General features: G+C 37.1%; 1 long non-coding RNA gene across 1 annotated transcript in view; it reads right to left on the bottom strand.

Moving 5' to 3' along the window:
* Positions 1-9,167: 9,167 nt before the first annotated feature.
* LOC140696893 (uncharacterized) overlaps positions 9,168-12,962 on the bottom strand; it is a 207,931-nt gene continuing 204,136 nt past the window's right edge. Inside the window, exon 6 of the long non-coding RNA XR_012073528.1 lies at positions 9,168-9,257. This is a non-coding gene — a long non-coding RNA (uncharacterized lncRNA). The remainder of the gene's footprint in view (positions 9,258-12,962) is intronic.

Genomic DNA, 12,962 nt, shown 5'->3' with positions numbered 1-12,962 from the left:
TGTCTGATTCCAACTATATGATGTTCTGGAAAAGGCATATCTATCTATGGAGACAATAAAAAGATTCTTGGTTACCAAGGGTTAGCATGGAGAGAGGGATAAATAGGTAGAGCACAGAGGATTTTTAGGGCAGTGAAACTACCCTGTATGGTACTATAATGGTGGATATATGTCATTATATATTTGTTCAAGCCCATAAAATGTATAACACTGAGAATGAGCTATAATGCAAACTATGAACTTTAGGTGATTATGATGTGTCAATGTGGGTTCATCAATTGCAACAAATGTACCATTCTGGTGACAGATATCGATAATTGGGAGATTACGTGTGCATGAAAGCAGAGAGCATATGGGAAATCTTTGTACCTTCTGTGCAGTTTTGAGTGAACTTAAAACTTCTCTAAAAGCCTATCAAAAAAATAAAAATTAATAAAAAGAGCCTCAGGGACCCATAAGGCAATATCAAGCAGCCTAGCAAGAGAGTAATAGAGTCCCAGGAAAACCGAATAATATAGGGAGAAAATAATTCAAAGAAATAACAACATCTAACTCCCCACCCACATCTGAAGAAAAATATTGACTTACAGATACAAGAATTTCAATGAATCCACACAGGAGAAATATAAAGAAAATCACCACAAGGCACATCACAAACTACTGAAAACCAATGATAAAGAGAAAAATCTTGAAAGCAGCCAGAAAGAAAAAAAAAGTCACTTTCTATACAAGGGAACAAAAATAGGAATTATCCCTGTGTGAGCTGGCCTTGAAACGAGTTAAGGCCGTGGGACCCAAGGCCATGGCCAGAGCCTTGAGATAAGTTAAGGCTGTGGGACCCAAGGCCATGACTACAGAGCATGTTTGTAGTATGCAGTAAATAATTGCTCCACGCATGCGTCAATTATATAAGATTTAGAACAAAGAAAGTAGAAGTACACATGTGCTAGAGATATTCTGTAAGCCTAATAAACAAAGAAACTCTGACCGCGCATGTGCTGACAGAAAACAGATAAAAGCAGGACAGGTGCATCATAGGCACGCACCTCCCTGTGGCAACAAAGTGTTGTTAACCCCATGGTGTCTCCGGCTGAAGTCTGTCCAGCAGTATGGCAACTCCTCGTGCATTTTTTCGTTTGGGCCGCTCACCTCCTAGAACCCCACATCAGCCTCCCTCGGCTGACACCCTGACTTTTTATCAGAAATAACAGAAGCCAGAAGACAATGAAATGACTTTTTGAAAGTGTTGAAAGGAAAAAAAATGTCAACCCAGAATTTTATATGCAGCAAAAATAGCCTTGACAGACAATAATTTAAAAACAAAAAAACAAAAAAACAGTTGCCGAAGAATGACAGCTGAGAGGATTTGTTTGCAGCCTGCCTGCAGTATCTGAAGGCTGTCTTTCAGGTCAAAGGGAAACTTGGATTTATAAGGGAAAAGAGCAACAGAAATAGCAAGTAAGAGAAGACGAGCAGCTGAAATATGAAGAGATGGACAAATTTCCTCAGGACCATGATCAAAATAGAGCTAATTATGTAACTGAAGTTCTCACAGTCTTTTAATCTCATGTCACTTCTACCTAAGAGACCCCTGTAATCAGGGTAATGCTAAAAGGTAGGTAGAAAGCTTTTTAAATTAAACCATAGTAAGTTCCCAGACAACATTGGAAAAGAATGCTTATTTTACATTACACATCTCAGTAAGGTTTTGAAAATTCTTCTATAAGCTTGAAATAGTCATGAGATTTGAACTTATGAAAAGAAACGTAGGAACTAGTACAGAAACAGATTTTTCTCAAATGTATATTCAGAATTTGAGTCACTCTCCTTTAAATATCTAATTTTGCTTTCAATAGAAAGCACAAAATTCGTCAAAGTTTATCTGTAGAATCTAATAAAAGGTCCCCATTGTGAGAGTATAATAGTTTTATCTCACTTTTAAAAGCACCTACTATTTTGCCTTCTTTATTCATCCTGTTCGTTTCAGAATAATTTTTCTATTCTGGCAGAAGGACTGGTGCAAGCCTGAAAGAATTACATTATTAAGGATATAACCATACTTAAACAAACAAAAAAACTCAAAACAAATCTTAAGCTTTCTTTTCTATTAATGAGAGCTGATTATTTTATGATGAGCATAGAGGTATTTTGCTGCTGAGACAAATCAAAACCAAATGTCGCAGATTCAGATAGCCAGGAGGCTGCCTGAGGTGGGAGAACATAAGGACTGGCAAGAGTCTTAAGTTACTGGGTTAATGTAGTATCGAGGGGTGGGGAGGAGACTGCAGGAGACCAATCAGACACTGAGGCACGAAAAAATGAGCACCAGAAATAAATGCAGTACAGATGTCATAAATAAGGAAATCAAAACGCACGCTTTATGAGACACCGTCAAAGCAGTACTTACAATGCTGTACTTAAAATGTAGTTGAAAGGCTATGCGGCGATCATGTGAAAACAAGGAACATTAAGCAAATGTTCAGAAATGGGGAGAGGGGTGGAGAGTGAGAAACCTCTTCAGATATTACCATAATTTCCTATAAATTTCTAGTGGCTCTGGTAGTTACAGTTATTTACATATTTTTATGCTCTAGAAATTAAATGATATCATTTTTTATTTTCCTGTTAATTTAAGAAAAGAACTAATCAAAGATCATTAGAAATTTTTTGAGCTAGACACTGATACAAATTTTTAAAATTCTAATTACTAAAGATCAAAATCAAAATCCTCTATATTTTTAGTTGGCAGAGTAGATGAGCACAATAAACAGCTTATACATTTTCATGGGTTTGTAAAAAATACTAAAAAAAAAGTCTAACCACCTATAGTTTTAAACATATTTACATGTCCAATCCAACCCTGGAAACCCACTAAAACACAATTTCAGATTGCAATCCAGTTACAATGCAAGCCAGGCACAAAAGCCTTCTAATGATCTTTGATTAGTTCTTTATTAAATTCATCAAGGGAGCCAAGAAAATTTAATAATCTTCACCAGTTGTCATCTTTCTGATTAGAGTTTTGATTAGAACTTTCAGCTTTTATTTTTCTCCTTGCTAGCCTTTGCCAGAGCTTTGCTATTGCTTCTGGTTGGTGAGGAAGAACAGGGCAGAGGGAACATGTTAAATATCCCACACTTGTTAATATCCCCTCCATACGCATGTCAGGAGTCCGCTGAGAAAGAAAATCAAGAGTTCTCTGACCCTGCCCTATCTATTGCCCAGCCAGCCTCTTCAAGTAACAAAACATTTCTTTTTCTTTCTTTCTTTCTTTCTTTCTTTCTTTCTTTTTTTTTTTTTCAGGTCAAGGGCTACATTTTAGTCCTCTTTATATCCCCTTGATACCTAGTACAGTGCCCTGAACACAGCAAGAGCTCATTAAACATTAACTGAATTGAATGGTTTCTGCAAGGGAAATCCATGTTAGTGTTTCTCTGCCTAAAATGTTGTTACTATTTAATTTCTAAGGAAGACCTAACTGAGCTTCCAAAACATGATCAATCTTTCTCTATCAAGATATGTTTTTTTCAGTGAAATCACAGCAGAGTAATACAATTTTTAATGCTGGCCATTAAAATATCATTTGCTGAGAGTTCTCCCCTCTCGAGTTAATAGTCCTTGAACAGTGAACTTTCTGCTTTCACCAGCTTCTAGTCCAAGAATGCATTTTTCTTGCCTTTGGAAGTTATTTCCCCCGGGAGTGGAAATTGATTTTTCCACCCTGTTAAATTTACAAATAAAAACCTTTTTGGGGGTGTGATGCTATATATTTCATGTGTGAAAGCAATGAGATTACAGGAGCTGCCATCTGTAGGTATTTGAGAAATGCCTATTAGATTGTTCAGAATAAAGGACTCTGAGAGGTCACTCAGTCTGGGATAAAAGGAGTGAGATGAACAATAATGATGTTTACATTTTTCTTCCTCCTACAGCATGTGGGAGAATAATGACATTCAGATTTCTATATAGTACATTTCTTCCTAGTATTCACAAATATCGTCTCAATTATTTTTCTATCATTGCTGAAAAGTAAGAAATGTGTAGCTATTATCATCTCCATTTCCTATTATATCATATCATGCTATTTTAGTATCTGCTGCCTGAGAAGAAGGGCAGCTAGAGAATGTTTATAATCACACTCGATCATCACTAGACCTCAGTACTGGAGAGAGATGATAGGAATGAAGGTAAAAAGAAATAATAAAATGCAAATATAGGAAATTCCTAACCTATAAAAAGGCTGTGTTCCAAAAGTTCATTTATTAGGCTACTGAGTGGAGCTCAAAAATCTGTATTTCCATAGAAACAACATTATAATCGATAGTTAGGTCCCTAAGCTAGCCCATCACAGCCTATTTATTTGTGTAGTTGAAAATATAGGTACTACAAAAATTACAGTACCAGCAAACTATTCAGTTGGAAATACATGGTATTTTAACTGCATGGAAGGGTAGATAAACTTTTATAGAGTAACCTATTAGGCAAATCTCTCTTTACAGCCGCAACTCAGTACTTTGGACACTGGTAACATTTAATGATGCTATGGCAAGCAGTCCAAGATCTAGGAAACTCACAGTCACAAACTCAGAAACTCACAAGCACAGGACCCTCAGAAGGAACTGACTGACAACCCATCAAGTAGGTGATTTTTTTCCCCCTTCCTTATTTCCAAAGCCAAAGTTGACATTGGGTAGCCTGGGAAAAGGCAACTTGGTGTCAAAAATTCTTCAATCCAGGATCCCAGGGGAAGCTCCCCTCCTTCTCACTTCAAACATGGTACAGGTTTCTGATTCCAATGGCCTCTTTCAAGTTGATTAAACTTAAGGTTTTTATTTAAAAATATCCTGGGTGCCTACAACATAACCTGTACCACTATGCTGAACAGAATACTAAAAACATTAATTTTGAGACCTAACAACATCATTTAAATGCAAAACATGTGGAAAAAATACATATATTATAGTACATACTATACTAGGATTAGGATGTATTTAAAGGGTATCAGAACCAATGTCTAGGTTCACCAACTCCAATGACCAAATGAAAACCTAACTGACAGGAATTGGTTCCATCAATTATTAGACTAATTGGAATTCTTGTTCAGAACACTGAACGGAGGCTATTTCCTAGCTGCTGCTGGGAATTTGGTTTGAACTCAAAGTATCCACCATTCAGTATGAATTAAGAACCTTCTGTTTGCAAACAACAAAAAAGATACACGTTTCCAAAATGAAATAAGTGTAAATAATACCCACCCAAGCATCAGAAAATCTCTAGCCTTTTGAAACACAAACATAAAGCTGATCATCTGGAAAGACACTTCCTCTTCCCCAGCACACACATCATCATTTCCAAGCACAGTCAACATTCTAGGCCTTATGGCTCTAGATTTTTTGCATATCTCTGTTACAGTAGTTAATGCACAGTACCATAAATATTTGTTATAAACCTAATTCATCCACTTGCCTGGGAGCTCTCAAAGGGCAAGGACTGTATTACTTATTGTTGTATCTTCAGTGCCTTGCATAATGCCTGGACCATAGTAGGGGGTCAATTAAATAGAGAGGTGGCAATGCTTTTCCAAACTCTGTAAGCTTCCTCCCATGCGCGTGAAGCTCCACCAGCTGTAATGCTCCTGGCCACGTTTCCTCTCCTGTCTGGCTCTTCCAGTTTATTTATTTTGTACAGAAACTGGGAGGACAAAGTTAGGTGCTGGTGCTACTGATTGCTCCCCCAAACCTAACTAGATCTGTAGGTGGAAAGATGGATAGAGCAAATAAACAAATTAACCTGCCCCGCATTCCTACTTCACTTTAAATTGTTATTGGATCTATAATCACCAAGTAGAAAAAGAGAGCAAACACTTCTAAACTTCAAAAAGCTATTCTGGGTCAAAGAGAATGCCAGAAATAGACAAAAGAGTTTGGGAGATTCTGATTGTATCTAAGTCCATTTGCTCCACTCTCTCACAAAGGAATTTGTGTACTTACACGAGCGCGCACACACACACACACAAAACAATACTCATTAGAGACCTAAGACACCATTAATAACCTAAGACACCAAAAAACATTCATAAATGTTTTTTAAGTGTATCATTTATGCAATCGGTATAAAGAGAACTTTGAGTGCTTTTCTAAATATATATTACAATTATATATTTAGGACACATCACCCACAGATTTCAAAATTCAAAAAAATACATATTTTAAAATACACTATGCTTGCCTCACAGTGGAGTTTTAAAATGCTGCTTCCCAAATTCAACAAGTAAAATCAGAAAACATCTAATTAAATCAAATGACAGGTTCAGTCCCCTCTATTAATCATGTGATTTGGGACAGACTTATTTCTCTGTGCCTCTGTTTTTTAAAGTGTAAAATGAGGGGTCAGCTAGACAGTCTCCTAGGTCCCTGTTTTAGCTCTGAAGTTTTATAATTCTAATACAGTTACAGTAATTTTGTTTCTTTCTTACTGCTATTCTAAACTATTCTTAAAACCTTCTTTTTCTCTTTTTAAAAAAAAAACTCTGGGTTCCTGCTGGCATTTCATTCCAGTAGACAGTGCTTTTGTTACTCCATTTACAAAGTTTTGGAAGGGTTCTGGCTCCAGGAAATGATCAGGGAAATACAAAGAATTTCTCCAGCCATGTAAAAAGTAGACAAAAATTAAAATAATGAAATATCAGAATCAATACCTTCATTAAACTATCAATAATAGATTTCAATGGAAGGAATGTAAGGGCATGATGGCTTATTCCAGAAGAGGTGGCATCTTTTTGTATAGGTAAAAATAATAGTAATGGGACCAACAGATAATTAATTCCACTTTCCAGATCATAGACAATATAGGTGAAAGGGGCCTGACAAAAAGTCATAAAAAGCCAAAGTAGTACCAAGAAAAAAAAAACATGCTAGAAAATAAGCTATTTAGCAGTAATTGTTCCGAGTATCGTGCATTATACTGTTGGCAAGAGCTTGACCTCTGAGCTCCCAGCCTCCCTGCAACTTCAAACTTAGACTATGACATGCCTGGGAATGTGCGGCCATCAGCAGGGGAGGGAGGGGGCGTCTTTTTGTGAGAAAGCATGAAATGTTTTTAAGGTACATTATGAAATGACTTGGCAGAAGCTTGGCGTGTAAATACTAAGGTTAGTGTATTCTTTGTTGTAGCTCTACAGAACGTTAAGCACTGTATTTTAAAAATCTTAACATTTTAGAGTGCTTAAAATGAGTACTCTTCCCATTTAATTGGAGCCTTTTTTCCCCTCCGATGGGCAGACTATGAGGCTTCCTGAGTACTTCCCGTAAGTCTCAGAATCAAAGAGGTTTGATTGGTTCTTTCCTTCACCAGCTCATTTTATTGTGTGGGATGATGACTTGGCTTTTTCTGTAACCCTGAGAGAAAGGGATTTGTTTACACTCCCCTAGGCTGTGGGAGGGGACTTAGGTCTCTGAGGAAGGAGGCCCCTTTGGCAAACATTGAGAAGCCAGGATTTGGTGGTGCAGTTGCAGAATGAGATCACACTCTACCCAGGACTGAGCACGACTGGTAAAGTCAACCAACTCCAAGCATCTGATGCAAGAGTCAAAGCTACTTTAACGTTCTTCGTGAATGAGACCGTATTCTGCTCCCTGTGGTTCCAGCAGCCCACGTATAATCTGCCATCTATAATGACATGATTAACCAGGGCACCTGGAGAAGTTCCACATGAACAGCTTTTCCCCAGAGTGCAAAGAAGGCAAGACAACTAACCAAACACAAGGAAACATGCCAGCTAGTTTTTCGTTCTCTGTTAATTTATTAGAAAACTATTAAGATTTCAATATAAAATATGTATTTGGTAAGACAGAAGTAGGATTAATCATTCTGAAAAGAGGAGAAAAGGTATCAAAATAACTTTGCACTCAGCATGGCTGGGTTTTAAATGGTCTCTCTTTTGCTGAGACACTTGTTCTGGTGTATAGGAGGTTAACCCTCTCAGCCACAGAGCTAATCAGCCACGAACGTGAGTCTACAAGAGGATCTGAATTGTCTATCTGAAGCCGATTTGTGAGTCACTATAAAGTTCAGATGGTGTTCTCCCCAGTGACACCTCTATCAGGAGAACTGCAATTTTAACTTTCCAGTGCAGACAGTGATGTTGACATTTTGTTAACTCTTCAGTAAAGCGGCAGAAATTTAGAAAGAAAACCACCGGAAAACTGGCAATCCCCCCACAGTTCCCTCACAATATTCACTATTAAGACAAGCTGAGTATTAATATAGTTTCTCTTTCTGCCTGACACATGAATATGACTATTAAACCAAAGATGGAAGTACATTCCCTAGTAACCACAGAGAGATCTGGAGGATGACTGCAGTGATGAAGGAAATATCTCCTACATGGATTAAGTGCAAAAAGCTAGATACAGAATAACACACACATTATAAGTCTACTGACAGGAAAACTATGCAAAGATGTGCGTTTCCATTGTGAAAAATACGTGTCAAACACTCGGACTTTGTCAGGAATGTTTGGATTTTTAACAAATTAATTTAACAATTAACGTAGTTACTTGCACTGAAACAAAAACAGTTGATAACATATAGCACTAAAAATTCACCCACAGCCGAGACTTAATAATTCATACATATTTTGCTCTGCTTTGGCAGGATTATGTTTACATACATTCTCTGTAGCATATTTTATTGAAAAGTCACCAAGCACTTAGGCTGTCTTAAGTCAAAGAAAATTCTTGAGCATGCTGTTGCTTTACCGTGTCTAGAATACTCTAGTAGACCACCGAGCATTAAATAGTGCAGACAATAGACACTGGATAGATGAATGGAAGGATGGATGGATGGATGGATGGATGGATGGATAAACAGATGGCTGGACAAAGCAGTAACGCTAACTTTTGAACTTACTGTTCATCTTGGCTGACTGACAAGAGAAACAAACTTTTCGGGATGGAAGTTCTTTTAAGCAATTTTGATTTTGCAGTAGGTTTAGAATAGCAAGTTTTTAGAGGGCCTCTGGCTACTTTTGAAAGAGAATTTCTCATCCTGTTCACTGGTAGCTTTTCAATATTGATATGCGCCATGAGTCACAAAACCACTGAATAAATTTTCAAGAGTTTTCAAAAGCAGTAAGCTCTGCAAAAATTGTATTTGCCTCACCAAATGTGAAACTTCCTCCCACGGGTTCTTCTACTGCCCCAAATCACTAGTTTCATTATCTTCCTGCAGCAGCTATTCAAAGACTCCATCAGTTCCTACAAAACACAAAAAGGGAAAATAAAGAGATCAGGGAACACTTGTCTAAATGTTTCATTAACCTCCTCAGCTGAAGCCGTGGTTGAGTTCATGGAAAAGTAATCAGTAAAATACCTAAAACATTTAAATTTTTTAAAAAATAATTCTGGTAACTTTCTTTTTGACCTATCCTGAAATTTGAATGCTTTCTTTTGACATTAGAAGCAAAGAATTATTTATTTAATTATTTTTAATTTTATTGCAGTAAAAACACTTAACATGAGACCTATCTTCTTAAACAGATTTTTAAGGGTACAGTCCAGTATTATAAACCCTAAGTACATGCTGCACAGAGCTCTAGAATTTATTCATCTTGCATGACAAACTTTATTCCTGTTAATTATCCGTTCCCCACTTTCCCCTCTCCCCAGTTCCAGGAAACCATCTTTCTACTCTGCTTCTACGAGTTTGCCTCGTTCAGATACCCATGTAAGTGGAATCGTGTGGTATTTGTCCTTTGTGACTGACTTATTTCACTTAGCATCATGTCCTCAAGGTACATCCAAGAGCTGCATATTACAGGATTTCCTTTTTTTTTTTTTAAACTCTCAACCTTTTGTCCTTTTGCTGGAGGTAAATAAATAACAGCAATCGTCAAAATGTAAATGATCACTCACACACACACACACACACACACAGAGCATTTAAGTCACCAGAGAGGTCCTGGAGATAGAAAGACCACAGGACGTGGGACAAACACGTAGCTAGGTGCTAAAACTGGGGAGGGACAGCCATGCATGATGTGGTGGGGACATGGACATAAAAAAAGATATCACCCTTTGACTACCTTCTCTACGCATCACATGTTGATGGGTTTTTATTGCTTCCTCTAATGCCCTTTCATCACAGTCTTAACTTAGCCTTACGAGCTGTTCCATCTACTTCTCACTTCCTCTACTTTCAGCTACGCCGATATAAACAGCAAGACTTATCAGCCCTTTAGTGTCCTCTCTTACCTTGCTGATGATCTCCCTAACAACTACCAGCAGACCTCAGATCATCCCCACAAACACTGTCTCAACAATTCACATGCTCTGGAGTATCTAATGATGATTGAATCCAATCAGGAAAACATGGTACTGGCTTACAGTCGCAAGGATTAAAAGATAACACACATAAGCATATTATAACAGATTGATGTTACTGACAAACCTTTACATTAGTTACATCACCATTAACATGACAATAGCAGCAAAAGATTGGTAAACATTATGAAGTCTCAGAATTACGTGAATTCATCTAAGACAGCTTTAATTACTAAATCCTTTTAAGGAGATGGCTGGGACTGGCTTCCACGTTCTGGTCAAAGGGAGATATGATATTACCTGAAGAGACAGCTTGTCCATTCCACTAACTTCACCAACATTAAACACCAACACTACAGGAATATCATCCTTCCAATCATTTATATTGTGAAAAGATTGTCTGATGCCTCCTGACACTAAAGCAAAGTACTGAGCAGTTCAGTTGAAGGGGTAGGGACATGGGGTACCGTGGGGAATGTATAAATTGTAGTAACCAGTGTTTTTTAATTATCTGTCTAGATCTGAAAACTGAGAATCAATAAATCTATAAATGTCTAAGTATGGATAGTTGTTTTATAAAAATACTTCTAATTCAAAACCTTTTACTAGAAAATTTTCTAATTTAGCCTGATGAAAAGAATGACTGGTTTTTAAAGTGCACTTGAACAGGCAAATTCCCTTTATGAGAAAACAGCACATGAATGAAAGCCTAGCGCAGGACTGCAACTTTGAAATTGCTTGAAACATTTCTACCAGTGAACACTGAAATTCATTCATAACTATTTATCTTCCTCTTTTCAAACAAATGCTTTAAACTTAGTATTTTTTTCAACTCCTTCCTTTACATCTTTGCAAATAAAATCTCTGCTTCCATGACAGACATTTAGTAAAAACATAATTCATCTCACCTATCTCATTCTATCTATACAGTCTCTTGAGTCTAAAGAGTACAGGTGGAAATTGTCCATAATCAATTGTTCCTGTCCATAGTTTCCCGAATATTTCAGTGTTCAATTAACCATAGTTTAAATTAATCAAACATCCAGGAAATGAACACGGGTGAGTCTGAATGAGGCAGAAGACTTGATTGTGTTATACATGAATTTCAGCTATTCAGTGAAATTCTCCAATTGTGGTAATTCCACTGTCCTGATTACAATTATTTCATCTATGTGGTGCATATATATTTTAATCTTCTCCTGACACTGTCTGTTGTTATAAATGAATTTATCTCCCCAGCTATTCACAAATACATTTGCATTATTGAGGTCATGTCTGACTATAGGGCTTGGTTCCATGATTTAAACAATACTTAATCGTAGCTCCCAGGATTATTTTTGCATCAGATGGTAATTGATTGGAAATCCACTGACAAATAATAAAAATATCATTTTCTGCTAATGAGCTTGACAAAAGAGGATTCATACCCTTATATTTTTAAGAGAAACATTTCTTGACCTTGAATACATTGCTAAGACTCCTTTATATCATTAAACAGTCACAATAGAATGCTAAGCTTTATCATTTTAGTTAAAATCTCCTCTAGGTAGGGACAGAATCCCTCTAAAATCATGGCCCAAATATCTTTTCAGCTCACATGGCCTTGATGTCTTAAAGTCAGTCAACTTCTGTTACATTCTGCGTTCAGATTTTTCTCCCTCCCTCCCTTCCTCTCCTATTTTTTCTTCCTTCCTACCCTCTTCCCACCCTTCCTTCTTTTCTCCCTCCCTCCCTCCCTCCCTCTACTGGGTATCAAAATTGCTTTCTTCTACTTTCCATTGCTGAGGCTGGATTCCACAGAGAAAATAAGGAAAAAAAAATTGAAAATTGCAAGCTAAGCAGAAGAGGAGGGAAGATGTAGGGGCTAGTGCCATATTCCAGAGTATCCCTTTTTACTGTCTCCCCACTTATGCTTATTTTTATTTTGTATTTCACTCATTTGTACAACAAAACCTAAGCCATGCACTCTTGCTGTAGGTTTAACCTTGTTTCATTTTTAATTCTTAAGCAGCTATGTATGTAAATAAAGATTATAAAATTTTTCTTCAATAAGAAAAGGCCTGCCATCATTTGTTTTATTGAAATTTTAGAAAATTTGAAAACATTTCTGTTGGAGAACAGACATGGTCTTGAATCAACACCTAGATGTCCCCAGTAGTAGTCCAAACTCCATTACTGACTAACTGACAACATGGTTTTAGAAATCATTTCACTTGCTTATTAGCATTTTTGCCTAAAGCAGGGACAGTGACAACATCCTAACAAAAAGGTACAAGGTGATCTGTTACGCCCTGATTAGCTAGGAATCCAAACTGCTTTCACCAACAATTTGGTCATACCTTCAGACTTAATGATACTGCCTGGGCATCCAAGTATAAGGATTATTCCGTGAAATTATGTGGGACACAGAGAAATAGAGGAAGAGATTTTCAATCAAGCAAACCTAGCAATAAGATTTGGCAGATTCAACGGTGCAGTGGGTTGATATTTGGCCTTCTGTTATTAATATGTTCTTTATTCCTGTGTCACCTGAGGATGATGGTCTATTCAAACTGTCTCTTATGCTGCAAATGATTGTGATTTAAAGACTAAAATACATAAAAATAATGTGTGTGTTAAAGAGCCACTCGTGAACTCCTA

Source organism: Vicugna pacos, chromosome 6 (assembly GCF_048564905.1).
Source record: "Vicugna pacos chromosome 6, VicPac4, whole genome shotgun sequence".
NCBI classification, from domain to species: domain Eukaryota; kingdom Metazoa; phylum Chordata; class Mammalia; order Artiodactyla; family Camelidae; genus Vicugna; species Vicugna pacos.
This window is presented reverse-complemented; position numbering and strand designations above follow the sequence as displayed.